This window comes from Cottoperca gobio, chromosome 13 (genome assembly GCF_900634415.1).
Source record: "Cottoperca gobio chromosome 13, fCotGob3.1, whole genome shotgun sequence".
In the NCBI taxonomy this organism is placed as follows: domain Eukaryota; kingdom Metazoa; phylum Chordata; class Actinopteri; order Perciformes; family Bovichtidae; genus Cottoperca; species Cottoperca gobio.
This window is the reverse complement of record NC_041367.1, coordinates 23,490,944-23,504,223: the sequence shown is the minus strand read 5'-3', so window position 1 is coordinate 23,504,223 and position 13,280 is coordinate 23,490,944. Positions and strand designations below refer to the sequence as shown.

Genomic DNA, 13,280 nt, shown 5'->3' with positions numbered 1-13,280 from the left:
GAATTCTCTCTATTCCCATGTTCTAATACGTGACTGATAGCCTTGAGTTTGAAGTCCGCGTCGTAAGCGTGTCTCTTGACAGGTGCCATTTTGGGGTCCTTATACACACACACTGTAATATTATGGTGAAGCACAGTATGTATTACTCCGCGACGCTCCTGACTACGGTAGCCGTAATGCTGCAAGCGGTGCGTGTTATGCAAGTACAGCGCGTATCCCTATGCGTAGCTAGACAGTTAGCTAACATGCAAAAGTCCTCCAATAAAGATGCAAGGTTTGCTTTCTTGACTTTACTGTTCTTATTTTACTTCGTAAAAAGACAAATAGTTTCCAAGGCTCAAGCATCACAGACACAAACACAGTTTTTTAGCGTCTCTGCTCCACGTGTTGATCTCTCAGCTCCGTAAACAAAGATCCTCGCAAAGCAGAAGCGCTCACTCTGACACGCCCCCAGCAAACCAACAAACCAAGGAGCGCTCACTCTGAGTCAAAAAACATGTCCCAACTCTATAAACATAGAAATAGGCAGCACAGTGCGGCTTTGTAGTTTACAAAAGTCGTACTAAAACATTTTGACAGAGCGCCGTGTACCACACAAAATCCCTTCGAGATCAGTAAACACAACCAGAATTAATCCATATATAAAGCGCTCCGGATTATAAAGCGCACTGTCGCTTTTTGAGAAAATTAAAGGCTTTTAAGTGCGCCTTATAGTGCGGAAAATACGGTAATACTCTCAGTGCAGAAACAAATACATATGATAGTCTTTCCAATGTGGATTAATTTACCTGACAGATGGGACCACTGATGTATGTTTCAATGTCTTTAGAGCCTACAACTTTTAGCAGTTCAGTAAAGTCACGTTTTAGTGTTTCCGTTTCTCTCCTTGAGATATCATTATTCCCAGCATGAATAATAACCTTTCTTCACATATTTGTGGACAGACAGCATTTCTGGAAGTGTTTCTGTTATGTCACAGATAATTTAATCAGGGAAACAGTATGTTTTGGTATGTTTCTTATCGTTAATATTAATGCATGATACAGTAGAGTCGTCGATAATTAGCGTTGCTGGCTCAGTGATCTGTGGTCCTCTGTTCGGCGCACATCCTCGATCCGCTGTTTGCTCAGTGATCCGCTGATCGTCCTCCGTCGGCTTCTGCGGTCCTCTGCGTCTCGTTCTGCCCGAACAGCGCGGGACTGACAGGCGAGCTGGGTCCTCCAGCGGCGATCCAGACTCGGTTTGTAGCGGTAGCAATCTGTTTTCCATCTGTAGAGACATCAGTAGCGGTGGTGCATTCCTTGCCGTGTTCACTTCTAGTTTGTTAGGGGTGGCTTTAAGCCCTGCTCCACGCTTATTCCAGAAGTGATTTACATGACTGTTCTCCGGGGCAAGCTGTAGCTTCATCTTTGAGAACAATTGCATTATTGTATCCTTCTCTTCCAGATGAAATATATTTCCCTGAAGTACTGCAATCTTCTGTAGATGTCCACGGCAGTTCGTGCAGGGGGGGGCATATCCGTGAAAATTAAATTAATATTAGCAGAAAGATGCAAGCAGAGGTAAGCAGGGGCAAGAGCTAGCAGAGAAGCGTCCGCACAGTAAGAAAGCAGGAAGTGATTGTTTTCTTTATGCTTTGCCTGGCAGACAGTTAATACACTCTCCAAATACACCTGAGGCACACACCTGAGTGGCATTAGATAATCAAGAGCGATGCATGGGATTGGACAAAGTTGATAAGTGCTCTGATTGGATTAGAGAGTGGGCGGGGGCAGATGAGAGCGGGACCTGGTGTGGTGCGGGTGTGTAGAACAGCGGACAGATGCAGACGTTCAGGACGGCACACAACATTCAAAGATGAAAAGCAAACTGTTGGACAAAGCGCACAGACTAAAGATAGCCGAAAGGATCGGCACGCCAGGACTGATTGTTTTAAATGTTTTTAAATCTTGGAGCTGCTCGTCAGCTGCTGTCTCTGCTCGGATGCTGTGCATCTTCTTTGGTGATGCCTGCTTGCTGCTCGTAACACTCCACAACTGTCTCCCCATGAACAGGGCCTTTCCTCATCTTCCAGGTTGAACCTCATCAACCGCTGGCAGTGGATTGGTCCATTGTCATGGTTTTTTGTCTGTGATCAGTTTGAATGCAGTAGGCCATAGAGGTATTTTCAAACTGCTCCTATGCCCACACAATCGCTAGGCATTCCTTTTATTTATTTGAGCCTACCTCGTTTCAGCGTCATTCAGTCGTCTAGAACAGTCTGCCACCAGTCTCCAGTCCTCGATCTAGAGCTGCAACAAAACCACCTATCACATAACTGCTAGAGTCCACTGAGATGACCGTTGTCTTGTGAACATTGAAGTACATCAAGGTTAGAGACGTTATGAGGAGTTCTTTGATTTTCCTGAAAACTACCTGCTGTGCAACATGACTGGAGTCATGTCACTGCCCTAGACAATGATGTCATCCATAGACTGCAACTCCCTGCAGCCCTTCCAGCGTCTCAATCATCTTTCTTTAAAATATTTCAAGTGCACTAGTAATCCCAAAAGGAAGACATTTAAAACAGTATCTTCCAAATGGTGTAATGAAGGTGGTCAGTCTCTGGTTGTCTTTGTCAAGTGAGATTTTCCAGACCCTGAGCCTGCGTCCAGTAATTGAAGGACTGTTGAACCACCTAGCTTGGCTATCACCTCCTTTGATTCATAAGTGTCGAATTTCAATAAAACGATTTCTTACCGCAATTCCTCTAAAATAGCCAAGAACGTTGTCTTTTTTCTTTTCCGAGTGCATTCTGGGCCGTCCTCTGGAACAGTTTTGTAGCCGTCCTGTAACGAGTGAACCGGACCTCTTGGTTGAATCCACTTTAAAAATGTTCCTCATTCCAATTCTGACACCAGGGCACAATAAACTGTGTTTTCATTTATTAAGAAAAACTAGCAGGTGTGATCTTTTTTTTTTAACTCCACTTTATTGTCGGAAAAGTAAAGAGAAATTCTTTATTTCTCAGTAGGGTCCTTTCCATAATGTTGTCATACACTTATAATAACAATCTGAGCCTGTCAATGGCAAAAACAAGCCCTTATAGTGGACTTACTTTGACAGTGCGGAATTGCACAATATGATTGCATTTCAGCCCGTTTCTCAGTTGACGGCTGCAGCATACTCCCTCAATGCCGGACAAATTTCTAAAATTGTTGTCCCATTAGTCACTTAAACACAAAAACATGGGAAAATGGGGTCCTGGTTGCAAAATACTAAATAAGTTACCCTTTGAGAGCTTTAAACATGTGACAGAATAGGAATAATTATTCATCATACTGTAAAAATGCGTGAATTACTACGGCAAAGTACCAAGCAGCAAGTTCATCTACATTTTTCTCGAGTTAAGTCATAGACTGACACTCTCAGGTAACAACTGATGTTATGATCTTACTTAAAGTTTGCATTGGAGTCCATGAGTCCCTTTAGTGCACCCAGCAAGATCCCTCTGTAAGCCACATGTGTGCTGAAGGTCAAAGAAGTGCTGCCCAGTAAGCTGTTCTCCACCACCACGTCAATGGGAACCTGTTTACTTGCTAAAAAAACAGCAGAGGAAAATAGCATTTTGTTTTATATCCAGTAAATAAATGTAAATAAAGTTTTATGAAATATTCTGGAGCTTACTTTGAGTCAGAGCCACAGGAAGCAGCAGCAGCAGCAGCAGCAGGGCTCCAGAGAGCCGAGCAGGCATCATCATCATGGCTGAGACTGACTGTAGGCTCACTGTACAGCAACAGTCACTGTGTTTTATTCCAGTCCTCACTGTTATACGTACTGGAACAGAGTTATCTTTGTTTATCTTAGTTTGAAAAAGCTGATAATATTTTCCGTAGAGCCAATTTAAATGTCACCTTGAAGTTATGTTATGAAATAATGTTTGCCCTGCTAAATCTGATTAACTGTACAATGAAAAATAACCTTCAAATGTATTGCATTGTGTGTCAAGATGCTCTTCTTACGACATTGTAGTAGGGCCATCGTAGGTAAACAAATATATAAATACCAAGCCAGGGGAGAATATTCCAAATTAGATTAAAGTCCCAATTTACAAGAAAAAAACCTCAGAAAACTGCAGGAAGTGTTTTGTTGAGAACTAACCTTGCAGCCTGTTGTTCCTTGACCTTGTTTTTTCTTGCAAATGTATCATTTATAATCTAAGACAATTTCTCGGATAATTTTTTTTCTCGTAAATGTACAACTTTACTAAATTCAGAGTTTTCCCCAGCTGCAGTTCCCCAGTTTTTCTGCTCAAACTTTAGGCGACGGCAAACAATATATTTGATCCTTTAGTCTGGAACACAACATTTAACATAACTATAGTGCTTTAGGTTATCATCATAATATCTGCTAATGTTATTTCCCTGGCTGTAAAATTGTATAACTGCATGGATTCTTGGAATGTTGGGTGCAGGCCTCCGACATTCAGCAGGTCATTGTGACAGGTAGCTAACATACAAGCTAATCTATTATAGATGATCTGTTGTGTTTGTTTAATGTCGCTGTTGCTTGATGTCAACTTTTTGTAAGTAGTTAAGGTGTATTACCCAGATGATTAAGGTAAGGTTGTTGTTGGAATAAGATCCAAATATTATTGGAACCAGCAGATTCAGTTTATTTTGCACAATAGCTATATTTTTAATATAATAAACCAGTACACATCAGGATACTGGCATAGTGTCACGATCTGGTTTTCGTGTTTCCTGTTTTATTTTGAAATGTTCACTTCCCCTTTTTTTTTGTCTTGTTCTGCCCTTGTGTTTTTACCTTTCTTCCCCAGCTGTGTCTCGTTCCCTTGTTTAGTGTCTGTGTGTATATATCCTGGTCTGTCTCATTGTTCCCTGTTGGATTTGTCATTGATGTTACCTGGTGTCTTCCCGGTTTGTGTTTTTAGTTTACTTTTTACCTGTTGTATTTGTATAGCTTGTCCCCTCCGTTGTTTTGTTGTTACCTTTTGTACTTTCGGCTAGTGATGGGCAAATGAAGCTTTTGTGAAGCACTGAACCACTACAGCCAATTGTTTCAGAAATGGATTCATTACTTAAAGCTTCAGGTACAGTGACCTCTCCTGGTGAAGTGCAAGGCTGCAGTGGATTTAAAGTATCTTTGCCTTGAAAATTCTTTGATGCACACATCTAAGACTGAATATCATGTTCTATTTAAAAATAAAGATTGATGATTGTGTGTTTGTGTTATTGAGAAGAGAGTGCTGGGGGAAAAATGTGGGCTTATTAGGTTTTAAATGATAGTACAGTTTAAGATTGGATTGAGATAAGGGAAATTAAACGCAACAGATGGTTGCTGGTTGGATTTGAAACCCGGGCTGCTGCGGCAAGCCTTTAATTGAGGGAACGCCTGCTCTATGAGCTGCGCAACTGAGGCTGCGCATTTTTATGTGGGATGTACATTATTCTTTCAACAGATTTAGATCTGGTTTCTTTACTTGCACACAAGGAACAGATGATGCTGGTGTGCATAAAACTTGTTTCGCTAGTTGGCTGGCTCCATAATAATCAAATACAAATGCAATACCAACAACTCAACAGCAATAACGCATACTACGACAATAACCCACAAATTGTTCATTGTTTAGAGCGGTTATAAAGTGTTGAGGCGCTCAAGTTCAAAACTGTCTCAACCTGTCAGAATCGAGACGAGGCAGTGGCAGCGAATCACCTGATTGGACCGCGAACCAGTCCGGTGATTCATTCAAGAAATGAAGCAGTTACTGCTTCGGACGTCATATGTCACCTGATTTGAAGCAAGCTTCGAAGCAGTGGTTATATGTAATTGTAGTCCAGAGTTTTAAGCACGTATCAAAGCGTCAGTATCACACTGCCATCACTACTTTCGACTTTGGTTTAATTAAAGTTCGCCTTTTGTTAATACACTTGTCTGCTGAAATGCTTTTGGGTCCTCTCCTACACCACATCGTGACAGTAGTCGGTTTGTACTGTCACGATGTGGTGTAGGAGAGGACCATATTTGCATCATGGATGTGCAGCCGACAAATCTGCAGCAATTGCGGGATGCATGCAGGAGGTAAAACAAGATAAGACACAAGGGGAAGTGAACATTTCAAAATAAAACAGGAAACACGAAAACCAGATCGTGACACATAGACACTAAACGATTAACAAATTGCAATTAAGAAACTTGGGCTAAAAGACAATGGTTTTAGGGACTTTATTGATATAGTTATATCATATCTTATATGTGTAATATGTTTTACTTATTATACACACTACTGTGAATTTTTATTAAGTACCTGTAAAACCGACATCAGCAGGGTGTAAGGACCAACATTTGCATACCTGAACCTTTGCCTGCCTTTTCATACTTAAGGTCATTAAAATAGATTACATAGAGTCAACTTTGAAGGCTTTTTTGAGGTTTTAAAATAAACAGACAAAAGCTGTTTTATATCAGGCCAAATCTTTCAATCTGGTTCTTTCTCATGAAATATAAACAGGCTCTTTTATTATCAACTATCATTTGTTACACAACTACTTTACTGGTATATTTAGTGGTCTCTAAGATAGACCAAGTAAACATTTCATCATAAGCCAAAAAGCACTTATATCAGTTTCAAATGGGTTATTAGTGTTTGACTTAATAGGGTCTTGTACAGGACTGTCTCAGAAAATTAGAATATTGTGATAAAGTTCTTTATTTTCTGTAATGCAATTAAAAAAACAAAAACGTCATGCATTCTGGATTCATTACAAATCAACTGAAATATTGCAAGCCTTTTATTATTTTAATATTGCTGATTATGGCTTACAGCTTAAGAAAACTCAAAAATCCTATCTCAAAAAATTAGAATAGTTCCTCAGACCAAGTAAAAAAAAAAGATTTATAACAGCAAAACAAAATCAAACATTTGAAAATGTCCATTAATGCACTCAGTACTTGGTTGGGAATCCTTTTGCACGGATTACTGCATCAATGCGGCGTGGCATGGAGGCAATCAGCCTGTGGCATTGCTGAGGTGTTATGGATGCCCAGGATAATTCAATAGCGGCCTTTAGCTCATTAGCATTGTTGGGTCTGGTGTCTTTCAGCTTCTTCTTCACAATACCCCACATATTCTCTATGGGGTTCAGGTCAGGGGAATTGGCAGGCCAATCGAGGACAGTAATGCCATGGTCAGTACACCAGTTACTGGTGGTTTTGGCACTGTGGGCAGGTGCCAGATCATGCTGGAAAATGAATTCCTCATCTCCATAGAGCTTTTCAGCAGACGGAAGCATGTAGTGCTCTAAAATCTCTTGGTACACAGCTGCATTTACTCTGGGCTTGATGAAACACAGTGGACCAACACCAGCAGCTGACATGGCTCCCCAAACCATCGCTGACTGTGGGAACTTCACACTGGATTTCAAGCAACTTGGATTTTGCTCCTCTCCAGCCTTTCTCCAGACTCTGGCGCCTTGACTTCCAAATGAAATACAAAACTTGCTTTCGTCTGAAAAGAGGACTTTGGACCACTCTGCAACTGTCCAGTGCTTCTTTTCCATAGCCCAAGTCAGACGCTTCTTCCGTTGTCTTGAGTTCAGAAGTGGCTTGACCATGGGAATACGGCTATTGTAGCCCATTTCCCGGACACGTCTGTGAACAGTGGCTTTTGATACCTGGACTCCAGCTTCAGTCCACTGTCTTTGAAGCTACCCCAAATTCTGGAAGCGACTCTTCTTCACAATGCTGTTAAGGCTGCGGTCATCGCTCTTGGTTGTGCAGCGTTTCCTGCCACATTTCCCCCTTCCAACAGACTTTTTGTGGATGTGCTTTGAAACTGCACTCTGTGAACAGCTTGCTCTTTGAGACATTTCTTTTTGTGTCTTACCCTCCTGATGGAGGGTGTCAATGATGGTCCTCTGGACAGCAGTCAGATCAGCAGTCTTCCCCATACTTGTGATTTAGTTTACTGAACCAAGCTGAGTGTTTTTCAAGGCTCAGGAAACCCTTGCAGGTGTTTCGAGTTAATTAGACGATTCAAGTGATTCGTTGAACACCCTACTAGTATACTTTTTCATGATATTCTAATATTTAGAGATAGGATATTTGAGTTTTCTTAAGCTGTATGCCATAATCAGCAATATTAAAATAATAAAAGGCTTGCAATATTTCAGTTGATTTGTAATGAATCCAGAATGTATGACATTTTTGTTTTTTTAATTGCATTACAGAAAATAAAGAACTTTATCACAATATTCTAATTTTCTGAGACAGTCCTGTATGTCACACTCTAGTATGACATACAAAGACATTGTAGACAATGTTGTTGAAATGGGTTTTAGATTGGGGAACCCCTGTTTATTTAATCATTTGGGGATAATTTGTTTGGATAATGCTTGACAAAAAGCGAATAAGTGTATGTTACCTGAAGAATATAGTCAGACTCTGAAAACTGACACCCAAAATATTAACTGAAATTGTTTAAAGATTCAATGTATAAGATATGCCAGAATTTAAACTTAAAACATTACAACAATGAACTAATCATTATCAACAGAGTGTGAAGAGTGTTGACGTTATGTCAAACATGTCTCTGTGTTGTGTTGCAGAGATATCTACTGAAATCAGCTAACTGACAGTTCCTGACCGTCCAGTCTCGGATGGATAGTGAGTCACTGTAGCTCCAGTCTGCTCTCAGTACAGAGGGACAAGAAGTACAGCTGCCTGACTTGGGCAGACTCAGGGCTTGTCAAGATTACATCCTTGATCCGTGCACCTTATGATAGTTTGCTACAGTTCAATCCAAATTGGCAGAAACAAGAAAAGGACTTACAGCCTCGCCTCGTCCTCACCGCTGCCAGGAGGGTGCTACTCTCGGAAGGAGAGTATGCAAGAGAGACAGGAGACAGATAGATCTCCCACTCCATCAGCCAGCTGTGACTCCGGACTGTACAGCACCTAGTGCCGCAGTAAACACAGCTATCTAAAGATCTGAAAATCTGAAGATTATGAGATAGCAGAGTTATTTAGACTCTCAGAGTTTCAGCAGTCTGTTCTAATGAACTGACAGACAGGCTGACACAGGAGTGAAGAAATACCCAGTAAATATATCAACACTAGAAGAGAGAGATGTATAGCTGTAGAACACAATACATATAATACTCTAGAACTTAGAATACAATAAATATGACAAACTACTACAACTCAAATATAAACAGGTTAATATACTCTAGTTGTTTTTTAATAACTGATAGCACACCATTGGCAACAGTCTCTCGGCCATTCAGGACTTTTTCCAGCAGCGGTGCCTGGGGAAGGCATACAGCATCATAAAGGACCACAGCCACCCAGCAGACTGTTCTCCTTGTTACCGTCAGGCAGACAATACAGGAGCCTGGCTGCACACACTTCCAGACTCAAGGACAGTTTCTACCACCAAGCCATCAGGCTTCTCAACCTCTAGACCATGGGTGTCAAACTCTGGCCCGCGGGCCAAATTTGACCCGCCGTGTAATTTCATTTGGCCCTTGAGGCAATATCAAATTAACATTAGAGCTGGCCCGCCGGTATTATACAGCGGCGATGCTGCTGTAACACCGCATTCACCGCTAATACTACAAATCCCATAATGCTCTGCTGTTGTTTTGGCGCGCCAGCCATGCTCTCTCCTCTGTGTCAGTAGCGATCCGTGTTCTTGCCCAACGCTTCTGCTGAAAGCCGGCCGGCTCACCCCGCCTCCCCGTGCCTCTCCCAGACGTGCTGCGGCCTCATTCTACAACTGTCAGTGTCACTGTGTTACCCCTACCAACAATGGCGAAAAGGAAGGCAGAAAACAGAACTTTTCTGGACAGGTGGGAGACAGAATATCTGTTTATATATGTAAAAGACAGACCTGTTTGTCTCGTTTGTGGAGCCAACGTGTCGGTAACTAAGGAGTACAACATTAGGCGACACTATGAAACGAAACACCAGGACAAGTACAAGGACCTGGACACGACTCAAAGGAGCCAGAAAGTAGAGGAGATGAAAAGAGGTTTGGTTTCACAACAGCATATGTTCAAAAAAGTCACAGCACAAAATGAGGCTGCTGTAAAGGCAAGTTATATCGTGGCAGAAGAAATCGCCAAATCAACCCGACCCTTTAATGAGGGAGAGTTTGTTAAAAAGTGCATGCTGAAAGTTTGTGACCAAGTGTGCCCAGAGAAAAAGCAGGCCTTTTCAAACGTAAGCCTGAGCAGGAACACAATAGCTGAGCGCACATGTGATCTTGTGACCAGCTGATGGAAAAGGGAAAAGATTTTGTTTCTTTTTCCCTTGCTGTGGACGAGAGCACTGACGCGTCTGATACTGCGCAGCTGTCAGTCTTCATCCGCGGTGTCGACTCAAATCTGTGTGTTACGGAGGAGCTTTTGGGATTTAAATCCATGCATGGCACAACCACAGGGAAGGACATCTTTGAGGAGGTTTGCAAATGTGTAACTGAAATAAACCTGCCGTGGGATAAACTCGTGGGATTAACCACTGATGGTGCGCCAGCGATGAGTGGTACAAAGAATGGACTGGTGGGCAGGATGCGGGAAGAGAACTGTGCAGGTGAGCTATCTGTTTATCACTGCATCATACATCAAGAGTCACTGTGTGCTAAAGCCCTAACGATGGAACATGTTATGACCACAGTAACACAAGTTGTTAACTTTATAAGAGCCAAAGGTCTGAATCACCGCCAGTTTAAGTCTTTTCTGGACGAGTTTGGTTCGGAACACACAGACGTGCCGTATCACACAGAGGTGAGATGGTTCAGCCGCGGAAAAGTACTGAACAGATTTTTCGAGCTGCGTGAAGAAATATGTCAGTTTCTGCAAAGCAAAGGGAAGGACACAGCAGAGCTCTGGGAGCAAAGGTTTCTGTGTGAGCTGGCCTTTCTGTGTGACCTCTCAAGCCATCTTGATGCGCTGAACCTGCAGCTACAGGGGCGGGGCCGCATCATCACAGATATGTACTCGTCAGTGAGAGCTTTTAAAACTAAACTCTGCCTGTGGGAGAATCAGCTGCTGCAAGGAAACCTGGGCCATTTCCCTCTGCTGCCAAACCATAAAAACGCAGATCTCTACCGCCGTGTGCACACAGTTTGCTGAAAAACTCAGTGTACTCGGCGCTGAGTTTATCCGGCGATTTGGCGACTTTGATGGTCAGAAATGTAGATTTGAACTGCTTAGTAATCCCTTCGCAGTTGATGTGGAAAAAGCACCAACTAACCTCCAAATGGAGCTGATTGAACTCCAGTGTGATGACACGCTGAAGTCAAAGTATGATGCTGTTGGCGCCGCACAGTTTCCACAATTCATCCCTGACACAATGCCTCAGCTCCGCACCCAAGCTGCTCAATTGCTCTCCATGTTCGGCAGCACTTATCTATGTGAGCAACTTTTCTCCTCAATGAAGATGACGAAAACGTGTCACAGGATACGTCTGACTGATGAACACCGTCGTTCGATAATGAAGGTTGCCTCAGCTCAAAGCCTGAACCCCGACATTAATGAACTAGTATCCAAGAAAAGATGCCAGGTATCTGGCTTGGGCACATCAGATTAGATCAGTGTGTCGCAAACTGAGCAGTAAAAAGGCCTGAATGGTTGATTTATTCATTGTTATTTTGTTTTCAAATGTATTAGCCTGTGGAAAAAGTTAATGTTGATATTTACCTCAGAAGGCTGCAAATAGAAAAGAGGCATCCCATTTTTTATTAAAATTTTATTTAATATACCATTGATGTTTTTTCGTTCGTTTTTTGAAAGTTGATTTTGCACTATTAAGTTATATAAGCGTTGCTTGTTCCATATTTAGTGTTAAAGCAAATCAGTGTAGCAAACTGAGCAATAATTAACGTTTTATTCATGCACTTTCTCTTGCTACTTCAAGGCTTGAATGTTTGATTCATTCATTATTGTTATTTTATTTTCAAATGTATTATTAGCCTGTGGAAAAAGTTTATTTTGATATTTACCTCAGAAGGTTGCAAATAGAAAAGAGGCATTCAATTTTTATTTATATTTTATTTGATATGCCATTGATATTTTTTAATTATTATTATTATTTGAAACTCGATTTTGCATGTCACTATAAAGTTATATAAGCCTTGCTTGTTCAATATTCAATGCAAAACTTGTTTGGGTCCCTATTAAAAGGTTAATTTGTTCAACCTTGGCCCACGACTTTGTTCAGTTTTAAATTTTGGCCCAGTCTGTATTTGAGTTTGACACCCCTGCTCTAGACCCACAGACATACCCTCTCACTCTCTGCACTACATAAATATAAATACATTTAATTTTAAGTATTGTACCGCACAACCCCCCTTTCTCATATATGCACATAAGCTATATCGGTTTTTATTATTGTTCTAACTTAATTGTATATAGTACTCTTTTTTTAATATTTTATATGTCTTATTTGACTGCTGAGTTGACATGCTGTCTCTCTCAAACACATGCCATTGTACCGTTGACCCCGTGTTAACCTACATTTGACAAATAAAACTTGAAACTTGATGGTTTTGATGAATTTAGATTGTATGAACCTAGTCCTATGCCAAATTAAACTATATTGGCGGTATGTCTAGGTTTGACTATGATCCAAATCTTACCCTATCATTTTCCTAGTGATTATTTTTGCAGATAAACCAGTAACCCCCCGGCCCCCTAAAACAATAATATAGGAACAATGCTGGATTTCAGATGGAGACCCCCCCTTCACTAGAAAACGCACATATAAGTAGTTTTGGAAGGTTTTGGGTGGGAGGACTTGGTCAAAGTAATCTAACTGTAACACCTTTCTTTCTGGGCATTTTACTTACAGGGGTTCGGGTTATCTGTCTATCACAGACTCACTGTGTGTTGAGCAACTAGTCTGAAGTGAGCCATTATCCCTGTTTGACACCAGGTATGTTCAATGGAGAATTCCTCCCCTCTGGCAAGTTTGGGGGAGATGGATGAGAGACAAGAGGGGGTGTGAACAGAGAGAATGCTGTCATTGTATGCTGTGTATTTCTTCAAGTCTGAACATGTCTTGTACATGTGTAGCGGTAGATTCAGTCTCTGAGATATGCAGTCCTTGTTGACGAGTCGAGGCTTGTTGCCATACTTGTCACTTCCCCAAAGACTCTAAAAGGAATTCAACAGTGTCTCCAAGTTCCACAGGATGTATCAGAGCAGCCTAAACATCAGACACACGGGAGCATGTGAACACATAGGAAGGGAGGTGTCCACTGTTGCTCTACAATATGATAC

At 41.5% G+C, this 13,280-nt stretch overlaps 1 protein-coding gene across 1 annotated transcript in view; it reads left to right on the top strand.

The window, feature by feature from the left end:
- The first annotated feature begins 10,313 nt into the window (after window positions 1-10,313).
- Window positions 10,314-13,280, top strand: part of LOC115017680 (ATP-binding cassette sub-family G member 4-like) — a 42,546-nt gene continuing 39,579 nt past the window's right edge. The window contains exon 1 of the mRNA XM_029446348.1: window positions 10,314-10,590. The gene's annotated coding sequence lies outside the window, so the exon portion shown is untranslated. The remainder of the gene's footprint in view (window positions 10,591-13,280) is intronic.